Consider the following 16722-nt stretch of genomic DNA (forward strand, 5'->3'; position numbering starts at 1 on the left):
CATCTCCTCGCTAGAACACATGACTTAGGAGCAGGAGTAGTAAATGTAGCCTCCCGCGCCTCAACATCTTCAATGTGATCATGGCTGATTCCATCCTGGCCTCAACTCCACTTTCTCCATAAAGCATTCTCCATAAACCTTCAACCCATCACCAATTAAAAATCTGTCTAACTCCTCCTTGAATTTACTCACTGTCACTCCATCCACCACACTCTGGGGTAGCGAATTCCACAGATTCACAATCCTTTGGGAGAAGTAGTTTCTCTTCAAATCTGTTTTTAACTTGCTACCTCTTATTCTAAGATCATGACCTCTCGGTTGAAATTCCCCACGAGAGGAAGCATCAGCTCCATGTATACTTTATAATCTTTATTGTCACAAGTAGGCTTACATTAACACTGCAATGACGTTACTGTGGAAATTCCCTAGTCGCCACATTCCGGCGCCTGTTTGGGAATACAGAGGGAGAATTCAGAATGTCCAATTGACCGAATAAGCACATCTTTTGGGACTTGTGGGAGGAAACCGGAGTGCCCGGCGGAAACCCACGCAGACACCGGGAGAATGTGCAGACTCCACACTGACAGTGACCCAAACCAGGAGTCAAACCTGGAACCCTTGCACTGCGAATCAACAGTGCTAACCACTGTGCTGCCTTGCCACCCATTATCCATATCTTTTACCATCTTCTTTACCTCAATTAGATCTCCCCTCATTCTTCTAAACTCTTCTAAAGAGAGTATAGGCCTAAACTGTTCAATCTCTCCTCATACGACAAACCCCTCATCTCTGGAATCAATCTAGTGAACCTCCTCGGAACTGCCTCCAATGCGACTACATCTTTCACAAATAAGGGGACAAAACTGTGCACAATACTCCAGGTGCGATATTACCAATGCCTTGTATAGTTGCAACAACACTTCCTTACTCAATTCCTTTTGCTAACATTCCATTTGCTTTCCTTATTATCTGCGGCACCTGGATGCTCGTTTTCTGTGACTCATGCACAAAGACACCCAGATCCCTCTGCATAGGAGTTAAACTCCATTTGCCACATTTTGGCCCACTCTCCTAACCTATCGATATCCATTTGTAAGGTTCTTATTTTCTCATTGCAGTTTACTGTCCCACCTATATTTGTGTAATCTGCGAATTTGGCTTTTGAACCTTCTTTCCCTGTATCCAAGTCGTTAATATAGATTGTAAATAACTGGGGCCCAAGGACCGAACCCTGTGGTAGCCCACTAGTTACATCTTGCCATCCAGAATAAGAACTATTTAACCTGACTCTCTGTCGTCTGTCCTTCAGCCAGTCTTCTATCCAAGCTAATAAATTACCCTAATCCCATGTGATCTCACCTTGTCAATTAACCTTCTTTGTGGCAACTTATCAAACACCTTCCAGAAGTCCAGATACACTACATCTACAGGATCCCCATTATCCACTTTGCTTGTTACATCGTCGAAGAACTCACAATTCTTTAGTCCAGAAATTAACTTCTTAGTATTTGGAATGGTGGAATGTGAATTCAGTTTTTTAAAATCTGGATTTAAAAGTCAAATAATGACCATGAAACCATCGTTGATTGTCATTAAAACCTATCTGGTTCACTCATGTCCTTTAGGAAAGGAAATCTCCTGCCCTTACCTGGTGCGGCCCACATGAGATTCCAGACCCACAGCAAAGTGGTTGACTCTTAAAATGCCCTCTGAAATGGCTGAGCAAAGCACTCAGTTCAAGGGCAATTAATGATGGGCAGTAAATGCCCAGCCAGCGACACCACATCCCATGAGATAATTTTTTTTAAACTTGAGGAAGGATGTGAAGGCATTGGAGTGCAGAGTCCAGAGAAGGTTCCCAAGAATGTTTCCAGGGATAAATATGAGAAGACGTTGGGTCTGTTTTCCGTGGAGAAAAGAAGGCTGATTGGAGGCTTGTAGAGGTAATCAAGATCCTGAGGGCTTTAGACGGGGTAAATAATGAAAATCTATTTCCCTTCTGGAGTACATCAAGAACTGGAGAGCACAGATTCAAAATAATTAGCAAAAGGAACAGAAGTGATGCGAGGAAAAAGGTTTTCACCCAGAGGGTGGTTGGAGTCTGGAACGAACATCTTAAGAGGGTGATGGAGGCAGCTCCAATCAAGGTATTTAAACGGGAATTGGATTGTTATCTGAAAAGAAAGAATGTGCAAGGTTACAGGGATAAGGCAGGGGAGTGGGATTAGGTAGAATGTTCTTTCAGTGAGCAGTGCAGACTCGATGGGCTGAATGGCCTCTTCCTGAACTGTAATGATTCTGTGGTTCTGTCAGCACAGGCCCTCCATCATCAGCATTGGAACTGAAACTCGGATCATTACATCAACACAGAACCGCACTGGAATTTCAGAAAACTGGGAAATCTTCCGAGGGCAACTGACACCAACATCAGGTGAAATTCACCAACCGCCCAATGTCTGCAACAGATTGATAGGATTGATGAAAGCTCAGTGTTTAATCTGGGAGAAGGTGAACCAGAGAACAGAAATAATTCAGAGTAAGAAAAGATCAAAAATAATGTCCCAATCAGTAACAGGAGATCAATCAGTCTCCTCTTATCATTGAGGAAACCGAATATTCAAAACACAGTGTCTGAATCAAAGCTGATTTAATCAATATTTATACAGAACATCAATGCACACCCCAGCTTTCAGGCTTATTAATACCGGCAGCAACAAACTCCAGCTGTCAGAGTGAAGATGGTTCAGTCCAGATGTGATTAACAGCAGAATCCAAATCCAATCCCTGCAGTCACTTGTGAACTCGCTGGTATCTCAGCATGTGGGATGACTGAATGAATCCCTTTCCACACACTGAGCAGATGAACGGCCTCTCCCCAGTGTGACTCCGCTGGTGCTTAAGTAGGTTGGACTTCCAAGAGAAACCTTTCCCACAGAAAGAACAGATGAAAGGTCTCCCTGGTTTGAGTGCGTTCATGTGTCAGCAGATCCTTCCGGCTTTTAAAGCTCTTCTCACAGTCAGGATATTTAAACGGCCTCTGATCAGTATGAACAAGTTTGTGTGTCAGCAGATCGAATGAACAGGCGAATCCTTTCCCACAAACGGAGCAGGTGAACGGCTTCTCCCCGGTGTGAGTGAGTTTATGGCTCAACAGATCTCTTTTCCTTTTATAGTTTTTCTCACAGTAAGAACATTGAAAAGGTCTCTCCTCACTGTGGATATGATGGTGTTTCAGGAGGTGGTACGAAGTTCTGAAGCCTTTCCGACACACAAAGCAGATGAACGGTCTTTCCCCAGTGTGAACTCGCTGGTGTCTCAGAAGGTCAGATGATTTAGTGAATCCTTTCTCACACACAGAACAGGTGAATGGTCTCTCCCCGGTGTGACTGCGTTGATGAATATGCAGCTCAGACGGGTAATTGAATCCCTTCCCACAGTCTCCACATTTCCACGGTTTCTCCCCCATGGGACAACACTTGTGTTTTGACAAGGTTGATGATTGGCTGAAGCTTCGTCCACACACACAACACGGAAACACTTTCTCCCCATTGTGAGCGGATTTTTTTGATTCCATGTTCAAAAGCTGATAATGTTCTGGCTCTGATGAGTCGAGTGACTGTTATATCCTGATGTGATATTTACAAATCACCCCTTCCAATATCCTGAAAAATGAATTCAAAGAGGAGAAAAAGAGAGTGATAAACACAAAGGCAGCTTGTGAAATGGAGTTGGATGAATCCCTCATTTGTGGGACCGGCACTAGGAAACGTGACCATGAAAACTTCTGGATTGTCATAAAAAACAACTGGTTCACCAATGTCCTTCTGGGAAGGGAAGCTGCCACCTGATCTGGGCCTACACCTCCTGGTCTGGGGGAGAGAAGGAGGTGGGAGTGGGAAGGTTTGAAGGAGAGGATTTTATCTAAAACTCGACCAGAGCTCTCATGTAACATCCAAAACCATTAACTTCCACTATCATCTCCAAGTGTCCCTCCAAGTCAGAAAATGTCCCGAATTGTCTGACTCAGTACTGGATAAGCAGAAATGTCCTCCATTTAAATATCGGGACGAGGAAAGCAATCATCTTCAGTTTCTGTTACATATCCCACTCCCTAGCTACTATCTCTATTGCAACTCTTTGAGGCTGAACCAATCTGTTCATAATCTGGTTGTCAAATTTCATCCCAAACTGTTTTTTTGATGACACATCACTAAGACTGTCTATTTCCACCTCAGTAACCTTGTCCAGATGGGCTCCTGCCTCATCTCATCTGCTACTGAAATTCATTCATTCCTTTGTCACCTCAATCCTTAACGGCTCCAAATCATTCCCTTGCCAGCCTCAGATTCAACTCCACACAAGGTCATGTCAAAATCTGCTGCTTGTGTGCGGATTCACACTAATACCTGTTCAGGAGTGACCAAATCCACTGGAGAAAAGGGGACATCTTGGGGGGGGGGCGGGTGGGGGGGGGGGGGGCGGTATGGTGGGAGATGTTGATGACAAAACAATGATGGGGGAAGGGTGAAACCTGTTGAGAGTGAAGATTGTGGAAACTGGAGACACGTGGCTTTATCAGGGGTATCAAGTGCACACCATTTACATGGTGGAGGAGGCCCAACAGTTGTCCAGAACCAAAAATATGAAATATGCCCTTATAACATTCCAAATATAAAATATTTGACTTACACTCTGCCTGTTCTACCCACCAACAGTGTGCACAGAGCTCTCTTGGATCTTAGACACTCCATGCTGGTCCCCAACATATAAACACAAAAACTCTGTCAATATCCCCTCCCTTGACAGACAGAAGCCTATTCCCTTAATCCTAACTACCATTGCCCACTCAGGTCATTCTCATCAAACGTCCTCACCCAACTCAGTCAGAAGCCTTTCTGTCAACCCCCCTCCCCATCTCACTCACAGGTTCCTGGCTTCAGACCTCCTTCCTCACTCACTCCAACTATCCCTGCTCACTCACAATCTACTTTCCCCAACCTCCCCTCCACATGCTCAGCCCCTGCGGCTTTGATAATTTAAATTCCAAACATTACAACAAAGAACAAAGAACAAAGAAATGTACAGCACAGGAACAGGCCCTTCGGCCCTCCAAGCCCGTGCCGACCATACTGCCCGACTAAACTACAATTACCATATGACCATAAGACATAGGAGCGGAAGTAAGGCCATTCAGCCCATCGAGTGAATGACCGGGGTGGCGTCTGGTTTGAGCCGTATTCTGTAAGTGTAGGGCAGTGTGCCCATGCCCTCGAAAACCTGCTGGTTGTGGGCGAGGAGTGAGTGGAGCTGTGCCCTAAAGTCTGCATCCGGGAAATCAGACATGCTTTCTGGAGACAGAGTGTATACCCACTGAACGAGGTGGAGGATCTTGCATGCCTGTGAGCCTAGCAGAGAGTCCTTCGAGGATCCAACTATCTCAAAAGACAGTGTGGCTGTGTATGAATTGTGTGCAACCTCGAGCTGGCAAGACTCCATGGTCGGGATAACATTACCGTTGTAATCGACCAACTGGCAGCGGTATGGCTTAATCGGTAGTTTGACCTTCAAGGTGTAGAAGGCTGACCATGCACAGAGATTGGCGGAGGCACCAGTGTCTAAACGGAATGTGATTGGTTGACCGTTAGGGTGGCACACCATTCATCGCCCGGATTAACGCTGTGCACTGGCATTGGCTGGTGGGTCCTACTTGGGGACATCTGATTTCTGTCTATTACCGCAACGCGGAAGGCTTCCCGGTCGTCGGTATCACCGGTCTGTACGTCGTCAGGGTATGACTCGGTGTATGGAGGCCGACTGGCCCGCACGTTCCTGCGAGGCTGGTGGAATTGCGGAGCATTGGCAGGTTCAGCTGCTCGACAGCAGGCAGCGTAGTGGCCCATCTTGCCACAGCGGAGGCATTGTCGAGTTTTGGCTGGACATTGCCGCTTTAAGTGTGCGGATCCCCAGTTGCCGCACGTCGTGACATAATGGCGTTCATTGCACCACCACGCATGCGCAGTCCGGTCTGCGTAGAGCGCGCCTGCGCATCACGTCCTTCTGTGTCGACGTCCCCTCTTTTGATGCGTACAAGCGCGGGAAGCCTCGGAAAGGGTGCAAAATGGCCACCCTCGTCCGGGCCGCGGGCCGGGAGGTACTCGATCGACTGGACCCGCTCGGCCTCGTAGGACCCCTGCCGTGCCGATTCGGCCGCCTGGAATTGGGAGTACCGGCTGGTCGCGTTTTCGTGGAGGATGCAGGTTTCGATGGCGGTGGCTAGGGTGAGGCTCTTTATTTTAAGGAGTTGCTGTCGTAGGGTGTCCAAGGTGACCCCAAAAACTGTCTGGTCCTGAATCATGTAATCTGAGGTGGCCTCATCGCCGCAGGACTGCGCGAGGATACGGAGGTGTGTCAAAAAGGATTGAAAAGGCTCATCCTTACCCTGCAGGCGCTGCTGGAAGAGGTACCTCTCGAAGCTCTCATTCACTTCGACGCTGAAATGTTGCTCATGTTTTAGAAGGACTGTCTTGTACTTGGTCTTGTCCTCGCCTTCCGCGAATGCCAGGGAGTTGTAGATGTGGATGGCGTGTTGCCCTGCCGTGGAGAGGAGGAGGGCAATCTTCCTGGTGTCCGATGCAGTCTTCCTGTCTGTGACTACTAGGAAGAGCTGGAAGCGCTGTTTAAACGGCTTCCAGTTGACACCGAGATTTCCAGCGATTTGGACCGGCTGCTCTGGGCTGATGGTGTCCATGGCGCAGGATGGCAGATCTCTGAAGATGTGCAGGTAGGTCTCACAGTTGCTGGCAAGTTTCCAAGCCTGGTATCATGTTGTGTTGGGTGTTCCGATGTACAAACGAACCAACACGGTTGTAGATGGTACAACTTTGTTTTATTATAATAACAACTGTTAACTTCTGGCTGTGGTTCGTACTTCACCAGTTAACTTGTCGACCCAGCCCTAGCACTAACTTAGAGAGGCACTCAGCACATGGTGTATGTCTGAGTGTCACGCTGTGAGCTCTGTGCTCTGAGCTATCTCCTGGTGGAATGAGCGGGAACTGTGGTGTTCCCTGTTTTATAGTGCGTGTGCTCTCACTGGTGATTGGCTGTGATGTTGCGTGTGTGTTGATTGGTCCGTCGACCTGTCCATCAGTGTGTGTGTGTTTGCACCATGATATGTTAATATGGATATCATGACACTTTCCAGATCCCATCATTTCCTCTCATCTGTTTAAAGCCACAAACAGAAAGGTCCAGTTTTCTCCTGGAGTTTGAGACAAATCAGTTTTCAAAATGATGCAGAGTTTCAGCCAATGAGGGAGATCCGGGATCAGCTCCGCCCCTCATTCACTCCGATTGGTTGGAGGATCAGCTCGGTCCTCCAGTCCCGCCCCCTCTTCCTATTGGTCTGGAGATGCTGTCAATCACTCCCCGGGGCATGGTGAGCTGGAGCATGCGGAGTATTGAGAGTAACTCCGATCAGAAGATTGGGGGACCTGTTCATTGACGGGACGTTTGCGAGCTTAGGGGCGCTGGAGGAGACGTTTGGGCTACCGCCGGGAAACACTTTCAGGTACATGCAGGTGAGGGCGTTTGTGAGGCGGCAGGTGAGGGAATTTCTGCTACTCCCGGCACAGGGGGTTCAAGATAGGGTGATATCGGGCGTATAGGTTGGAGAGGTCAAGGTGTCGGCGATATACCAGGAGATGAAAGAAGAGGGGGAGGCTTTGGTAGAGGAGCTGAAGGGAAAATGGGAGGAGGAGTTGGGGGAGGAGATTGAGGAGGGGCTGTGGGCTGATGCCCTAAGTAGGGTTAATTCCTCTTCCTCGTGTGCCAGGCTTAGCCTGATACATTTTAAGGTGGTTCATCGAGCGCATATGACGGGGACGAGGCTGAGTAGGTTCTTTGGGGTGGAGGACAGATGTGGGAGGTGCTCAGGAAGTCCGGCGAACCATGTCCATATGTTTTGGTCATGCCCGGCACTGGAGGGGTTCTGGACGGGAGTTGCGGGAACAGTATCTAAAGTGGTGAAAGTCCGGGTAAAGCCAAGCTGGTGGTTAGCACTATTTGGAGTAGTGGACGAGCCGGGAGTGCAGGAGGCGAAAGAGGCTGGCATTCTGGCCTTTGCGTCCCGAGTAGACTGGCGAAGGATCTTGCTAATCCAGGAGGGCTTCTTAAAACAATATGTGGACAGTCCAACGAGGGAAGGGGCGGTACTGGACCTGGTATTGGGGAATGTAATGAGCCCGCCCAGGTGGTAGATGTTTCAGTAGGGGAGCATTTCGGGAACAGTGGCCACAATTCAGTACGTTTTAAAGTGCTGGTGGACAAGGATAAGATTGGTCCTAGGATGAATGTGCTAAATTGGGGGAAGGCTAATTTTAACAATATTAGGCGGGAACTGAAGAACATAGATTGGGGGCGGATGTTTGAGGGCAAATCAACATCTGACATGTGGGAGGCTTTCAAGTGTCAGTTGAAAGGAATTCAGGACCGGCATGTTCCTGTGAGGAAGAAGGATAAATACGGCAATTTTCGGGAACCTTGGATAACGAGAGATATTGTAGGCCTCGTCAAAAAGAAAAAGGAGGCATTTGTCAGGGCTAAAAGGCTGGGAACAGACGAAGCCTGTGTGGAATATAAGGAAAGTAGGAAGGAACTGAAGCAAGGAGTCAGGAGGGCTAGAAGGGGTCACGAAAAGTCATTGGCAAATAGGGTTCAGGAAAATCCCAAGGCTTTTTACACGTACATAAAAAGCAAGAGGGTAGCCAGGGAAAGGGTTGGCCCACTGAAGGATAGGCAAGGGAATCTATGTGTGGAGCCAGAGGAAATGGGTGAGGTACTAAATTAATACTTTGCATCAGTATTCACCAAAGAGAAGAAATTGGTAGATGTTGAGTCTGGAGAAGGGTGTGTAGATAGCCTGGGTCACATTGAGATCCAAAAAGACGAGGTGTTGGGTATCTTAAAAAATATTAAGGTAGATAAGTCCCCAGGGCCTGATGGGATCTACCCCAGAATACTGAAGGAGGCTGGAGAGGAAATTGCTGAGGCCTTGACAGAAATCTTTGGATCCTCACTGTCTTCAGGGGATGTCCCGGAGGACTGGAGAATAGCCAATATTGTTCCTCTGTTTAAGAAGGGTAGCAAGGATAATCCAGGGAACTACAGGCCGGTGAGCCTTACTTCAGTGGTAGGGAAATTACTGGAGAGAATTCTTCGAGACAGGATCTACTCCCATTTGGAAGCAAATGGACGTATTAGTGAGAGGCAGCATGGTTTTGTGAAGGGGAGGTTGTGTCTCACTAACTTGACAGAGTTTTTCGAGGCGGTCACAAAGATGATTGATGCAGGTAGGGCAGTGGATGTTGTCTATATGGACTTCAGTAAGGCCTTTGACAAGGTCCCTCATGGTAGACGAGCACAAAAGGTGAAGTCACACGGGATCAGGGGTGAGCTGGCAAGGTGGATACAGAACTGGCTAGGTCATAGAAGGCAGAGTGTAGCAATGGAAGGATGCTTTTCTAATTGGAGGGCTGTGACCAGTGGTGTTCCACAGGGATCAGTGCTGGGACCTTTGCTGTTTGTAGTATATATAAATGATTTGGAGGAAAATGTAACTGGTCTGATTAGTAAGTTTGCAGACGACACAAAGGTTGGTGGAATTGCGGATAGCGATGAGGACTGTCAGAGGATACAGCAGGATTTAGATTGTTTGGAGACATGGGCGGAGAGATGGCAGATGGAGTTTAATCCGGACAAATGTGAGGTAATGCATTTTGGAAGGTCTAATGCAGGTAGGGAATATACAGTGAATGGTAGAACCCTCAAGAGTATTGAAAGTCAAAGAGATCTAGGAGTACAGGTCCATAGGTCACTGAAAGGGGCAACACAGGTGGAGAAGGTAGTCAAGAAGGCATACGGCATGCTTGCCTTCATTGGCCGGGGCATTGAGTATAAGAATTGGCAAGTCATGTTGCAGCTGTATAGAACCTTAGTTAGGCCACACTTGGAGTATAGTGTTCAATTCTGGTCGCCACACTACCAGAAGGATGTGGAGGCTTTAGAGAGGGTGCAGAAGAGATTTACCAGAATGTTGCCTGGTATGGAGGGCATTAGCTATGAGGAGCGGTTGAATAAACTCGGTTTGTTCTCACTGGAACGAAGGAGGTTGAGGGGCGACTTGATAGAGGTCTACAAAATTATGAGGGGCATAGACAGAGTGGATAGTCAGAGGCTTTTCCCCGGGGTAGAGGGGTCAATTACTAGGGGGCATTGGTTTAAGGTGAGAGGGGCAAGGTTTAGAGTAGATGTATGAGGCAAGTTTTTTACGCAGAGGGTAGTGGGTGCCTGGAACTCGCTACCGGAGGAAGTGGTGGAAGCAGGGACGATAGTGACATTTAAGGGGCATCTTGACAAATACATGAATAGGATGGGAATAGAGGGATACGGACCCAGGAAGTGTAGAAGATGGTAGTTTAGTCGGGCAGCATGGTCGGCACGGGCTTGGAGGGCCGAAGGGCCTTTTCCTGTGCTGTACATTTCTTTGCTCTTTGTTGTTTGTAATGTGGAAGGAGGCGAAGCCCCCCAGCGTGGAGGCCTGGATAAATGATATGGCTGGGTTTATCAAGTTGGAGAGGATAAAGTTTGCCTTGAGAGGGTCTGCGCAGGAGTTCTACAGGCGGTGGCAACCGTTCCTAGACCATCTCGCAGAGCATTAGATGAAGGTCGGACAGCAGCAGCAGCAACCCGGGGGGGGGGGGGGGGGTCATCGTTCGTGGGGTGGGGTGGGGGGGGGGGAGGGGGGTTTCTTTGGGGGGCATTTGAGCAAGAAAACACATGAGTAATCCGGAAACTGACATGTACGGGATGAATCCAATGTACAAAGTTCTGTATCTTATTGACTTGCCATGTTCATGTCTTGCCACGCGAGTTCTCTTTCTTTTTTTTGTTACGGTGGGGGGGGGGGCGGGGGTTTGTTTGTAAGGTGGAAAATATTGTTGAAAAATTCTTAATACAAACATATTTTTTAAAAAAAGAGAGTAACTCCGGTTCAGGCGATCGTTTGGAAATTTTCAAACGGTCAGATACCACCGGGTAAGTCGGGAGGGAGGGATGACATTTGACGGCAAAAGTTGCTCCGGTGGAAGTTGCTCGGGCTTTTATCCCAGAAAGGCCCCGATTAAGCGCCGCATGAGGCTCTACCCCGCCTCCCATTCACTCTGATTGGTTGGAGGACCACCTGCTCTAGTTCGGTCCTCCAGCTACGCCCCCTCTTCCTGTAGCTCCGAACCTGCCGTCAATCAGTCCCCGGGCATTGTGAGCTGGAGCAAACCCTTCACAATCATTGTCAGCTCCCTGGTTTGCAGCTGCGGAGCTTCTCCCCCCCTCCCGGGAACAGGCCCAGGTTAACGGGCACCATCCTGCTTCAGACACTGGAGGATGGTTCACATCAGAGGATGGGGGAGGGGCACAAGAAATGAGAGCTTACACTTTGCACTTAAATCAATGAGGACTCTGATCTCTGGCAAGGAAGGAAACTGGCAGATGGGCGGGGAGGATTCACAAACACCCGCTGGAGGCCCCAAACCCCCAATAAGACCCATTGGTTTTATTGTCAGACTGCAGACAGGAGCTGGAGAACTGATCCCAGGCAGAGGAGAAGGAGGGAGAAAACTTGGAGTGGAGGAAAGAAATGGTGCAGATGGGGAGATGGGTTTGGATTTCAGCCCAGGAAGGACGGAGGGAGAGTGTGTGGGACGGGGATTGACAGCTTTGGGGGAACAAGAGAGGAAAAAATGTTCCAGACAAACTACAATTGTCTCTTTGAGAATTTCTATCCTGGACTGATATTGATGACCTTTTACTAAGGGTTAGAAGTGGAGAATTTGCCCACAACAAACTGAATCCAAGCTGAAGAGACAAAAGGACATTCGCACAACAGGAATCATGAAGCAGCAATTGGACATTCAGCCCCGTGAGCCTGTTCCAGCATTTAATAACATCACGGCTGATCTGATAGTGACCTCAAATCTGCATCTTACCTACATCTGATAAACCTGTTGATACCCATGGAGAAACCGTGGAAATGTGGGGACTGTGGGATGGGATTCAATTACCCGTCTGAATTGGAAACCCATGAACGTAGTCACACTGGGGAAAGGCCATTCACCTGCTCCACGTGTGGGAAGGGATTCACTCGGTCATCATACCTCATCATACACCAGCATGTTTACAGTGGTGAGAGGCCTTTCACCTGTCTGGAATGTGGAAAGGGATTTAATACTTTATCAAAACTCCAAACTCACCACCAGGTCCACTCTGACCAGAGACCATTTAAATGTGCTGACTGTGAAAAGAACTTTAAAAGCAGAAATAATTTACTGTTACATCAACGCACTCACACTGGAGAGAGGCCATTTACCTGCTCCGTGTGTGGGAAAGGATTCACTCAGTCATCGAGCCTCCGGACACACCAACGTGTTCACACTGATCAGAGATCTTTTAATTGTTCTGAGTTTGAGAAGACTTTAAAAGTAAAAATTATTTATTGATACATCAACGCACTCACACTGAGGAGAGGCCGTTCACCTGCTCCATGTGTGGGAAGAGATTCACTTGTGGATCGAACCTCCAGACACACCAATTTGTTCACACTGATCAGAGACCTTTTAATTGTTCTGAATGTGTGAAAACATTTAAAAGTATAAGGGATCTTCTGAAACACCAACGCATTCACACCGGAGGGAGGCCATTCACCTGTTCCGATTGTGGGAAGGGATTCACCCGATTAGCCCACCTTCTGAGACACCGAGTTCACACTGGGGAGAGACTGTTCTCCGGCCGTGTGTGTAGGCAGCAATTCATTGATTCATCCGACCTTCTGGTACTCCAGCGAGTTCACACTGGACAGAGACCGTACACTTGCCCCGTGTGTGACAAGAAATTCACTCAGTCATCCCACCTGACTACACACCAACTTATTCACACTGATCAGAGACCTTTCAAATGCTCTGATTGCGAGAAGGGATTTAAAAGTAAATGGAATCTGCTGAAGCACCAGCGAGTTCACAGTGGGGAGAGGCCGTACACCTGCTGTGTGTGTGGGAGGGGATTCGCTCAGTCAAACAACCTGCTCAGACATCAGCAAGTTCACAGGCGACAACAGGGGATGGATTCTGCTGTCATTCCTGCTGTGAATCACATCCAGGATTGAATGATGTCTGGATGCCTGTTTCCAGTGGGGCTTCACAGTTTTCTGGTACAACAATTGTATGTATGGTTGACATTTAGGGAGAAAGCCGTGGACAGCAGGAAGATATCAATGGACTGGTCACATGGGTAGAACAATTACAAATGGAATTCAATTGTTAAATTTTTTTTTTTAGAGCATCCAATTTTTTTCCAATTAAGCGGCAATTTAGCGTGGCCAATCCACCTACCCTGCACATCTTTTAACTTGGGGTGAGACCCACGCAGACGTGGGGAGAACGTGCAAACTCCACATGGACAGTGACCCAGGGCTAGCATCAAACCTGGGACCTCAGCGCCATGAGACAGCAGTGCTAACCACTGCACCACCCTGCCAACCCGGAATTCAATTTAATAATAATCTTTATTATTGTCATAAGTAGGCATACATTAACACTGCAATGAAGTGACTGTGAAAACCCCCTAGTCGCCACATTCCGGCGCCTGTTCAGGTACACAGATGGAGAGTTCAGCATGTCCAATTCACCTAAAAAGCATGTCTTTCAGGAATTGTGGGAGTAGCACACGGAGGAAACCCAGGCAGGCATGGAGAGAATGTGCAGACTCCGCACAGACCAGTGACCGAAGCTGGGAATCAAACCTAGGACCCTGACGCTGTGAACAGTGTTAACCACTGTGCTACAAACAGTGAGAGATAATGAATTTCAGAGGGAAAACAAGACAAGGAAATGAACTATAAATAGAATGATACTGAGAACGTAGAGCAACAGAGAGGCATTGGAGTCCCTATCCACAGGTAGCTGGAGAGATCGATCAGGCAGCCAAGAATCTTTTCTTGGATGAGGCCTGGAATATAAGAGCAAGGAGATGATGCAAGAAGCATTCTGGTCACTGTATTAATGAACTATAAGTCATGATTCATTAATTAGTATAAACCTGAAGTCAATTTGATCATTTATATAATTGCAGTCAGTGTTCTGTTGATCAAATCGTGAGGATAAAGTTGAAGCTGAATGACAAGCGATTGTAACAGTGAAAAAATCTGAATTCTTCAGGAAGTTAAAATCCGAGCTGTTTCGGTAACAAGAATGAAGAAAATCATTTCAGTTAATTCCTGATAAAAATAACGTGACTTCAGGCAAATGGAACGATCTGATTGGTGAGTGGCTGATGAATCTTTATTTATTTTAACCTCCAGCTTATTGTTGCTTCAGTCAGTTAATAATGAAATAAATAAAGGCAATGACAGGGCATCCCAGTCCTGTGGAGAACACATCCTGGTCACTGCATTCATCAATTGTAAAGTGAGACAATTCATTAGTCATCACAAAACTGAAATCAATCTGATCATCATTCATAGAATCGTGGTCCATTCATCAAATCCAGGGGATAAAGATGAAGTTGACATTGTAAGAGTAAAAATGTCTGAATTTCTCAATTAATCATTTGAGAGGTTCAGATATTAACAACTAACAAAAACGGATGGTGCAATGGCATACTGGTTAGCACTGCTGCCTGACGGCGCTGAGGACCTGGTTTCGGCCCCGGATCGCTGTCCATGTGGAGTTTGCACATTCTCCCTGTGTCTGCGTGTGTCTTACCCCCACAACCTAAAGATGTGCAGGGTAGGTGAATTGGGCATGCTAAATTGTCCATTAATTGGAAAAAAAAGAATTGGGTATTTTAAATTTATTTAAATAAAACAATTATCAAAAACATTTCAGTTAATTCTCGGTAAAAGGTGACTTCAGCTCAATGGAAGAAACTGATTGGTGAGAAGCTGATGAATCTTTATTTATTTTAATCTTAAATTTATTTTGCTTAAGTCAACTAATCAAATAACTAAAGACCTGGCCAGGGATTCCAGTCCTGCTCCACGTGGGAAAACCAGGATACTTCTCATGTCCAGAACAATCACAAGTGCAGGAAGTGACATTAACTGGAGCAGCAGGAAGCAAAGGGCAGTGGTCGAGGGGTATGTTTGTGATTGGTGGAGTATTTCCAGTGCGATTCTAGATTTCTCAGGTCATGATTCCATGCTTCTTGAGTTCTATATCAATGCTTTAGACTTTAACATGGGGACAGCATTAAGTCATTTACGGTCCTCTTTTTGACAGTGAGAAAGAAAGCTGCAGACTTTTATTATTCATTTATGGAATGTGGGCTTCACTGGTTAGGCCAGCATTTATTGCCCATCCCTCGATGCCCTTCAGAACGTGGTGGGGAGTTTTCTTCTTGAACCGCTGCAGTCATTCAGTCCACCCACTGTGCTGCTAGGGAGTGCGTTCCAGGATGTTCTCCCAGCGACAGGAAGAAACAATGACATATTTGCCAGTCAGGGTGGTGAGTGACTTGGAGGGGAGCCTCCAGGTGATGGGGTTCCCATGATCTGCTGCTCGTGGCCATCTAGATGGTCATGGGTTTGGAAGGTGCTGACTAAAGAACATTGGTGAGTTACTGCAGTGCATCTTGTAGATGGTACACACGGCTGCCACTGTTCGTCGGTGATGGATGGTTGGAATGTTTGTGGAAGGGGGAGCAATCAAGCGGGCTTTGTCCTGGATGCTGTTGAGCTTCTTGAGTGTTGTTGGAGCTGCACTCATCCAGGCAAGTGGAGAATATTCCATTACACTCCTGACTCGTGCATTGCAGATGGTGGACAGGCTGGGGGGGGGGGGTCAGGAGATGAGTTACCCTTCGTAGGATTCCTCATCTTTGACCTGCCCTGGCAGCCGCAGTATTACTGTGGCACGTCCAGTTCAGATTTTGACCAGTGGATGTTGATTGTAAGGGATTCAGCGATGGTAATGTCATTGAATGTCAAGGGGCGATGGTTAGATCCTCTCTTGTAGGAGATGATCATTGCCTGACACTTGTGTGGCATGAATGTAACTTGCCACTTATCAGTACAAGCCTGGATATTGTCCAGGTCTTGCTGCATTTGGACAAGAGCTGCTTCATTATCTAAGGAGTCGCAAATGGTGCTGAACATTGTGCAGTCATCCACAAACATCCCCATGATGAAGGCAGATCGTTGATGAAGCAGCTGAGGATGGTTGGGCCGAGGACACTGCCCTGAGGAACTCCTGCAGTGATGTCCTGGAGCTGAAATGGTTGGCCTCCAACCACCACAACCATCTTCCTTTGTGCCAGGTACGACTCCAACCAGCGGAGAGTTTTCACCCTGATTCCCATTGACTCCAGATTAGCTGGGGCTCCTTGATGCCATACTCGGTCAAGTGCTGCCTTGATGTCAAGGACAGTCACTCTCATCTCAGGCATTCAGCGCTTTTGTCCATGTTTGAACCAAGGCTGCAATGGCTGCAGGAAGACATCAAATAGACTGATCAGCGGGCCAGAAAAGTAGCAAACTGAGGTCAATCCAGAGAAGCGCGGGGTAATAAATACATTTGGGGAGGACAAACACGGCAAAGGGAAAGAATATGAATGGTATGATCTGTAGCGGGACAGAGGGGCGATAGAATGCATGTCCACAGATCCCCGAAGGTGACA

General features: G+C 47.4%; 1 protein-coding gene across 2 annotated transcripts in view; it reads right to left on the minus strand.

Annotated features, from left to right (window-relative positions):
• The window catches only part of LOC140418992 (uncharacterized), a 226194-nt gene that overhangs the window by 128413 nt on the left and 81059 nt on the right, over positions 1 to 16722 (minus strand). The gene's annotated exons all lie outside the window — the stretch shown is intronic.

The sequence above is a fragment of the Scyliorhinus torazame genome, chromosome 5, assembly GCF_047496885.1.
Source record: "Scyliorhinus torazame isolate Kashiwa2021f chromosome 5, sScyTor2.1, whole genome shotgun sequence".
Lineage (NCBI taxonomy): Eukaryota > Metazoa > Chordata > Chondrichthyes > Carcharhiniformes > Scyliorhinidae > Scyliorhinus > Scyliorhinus torazame.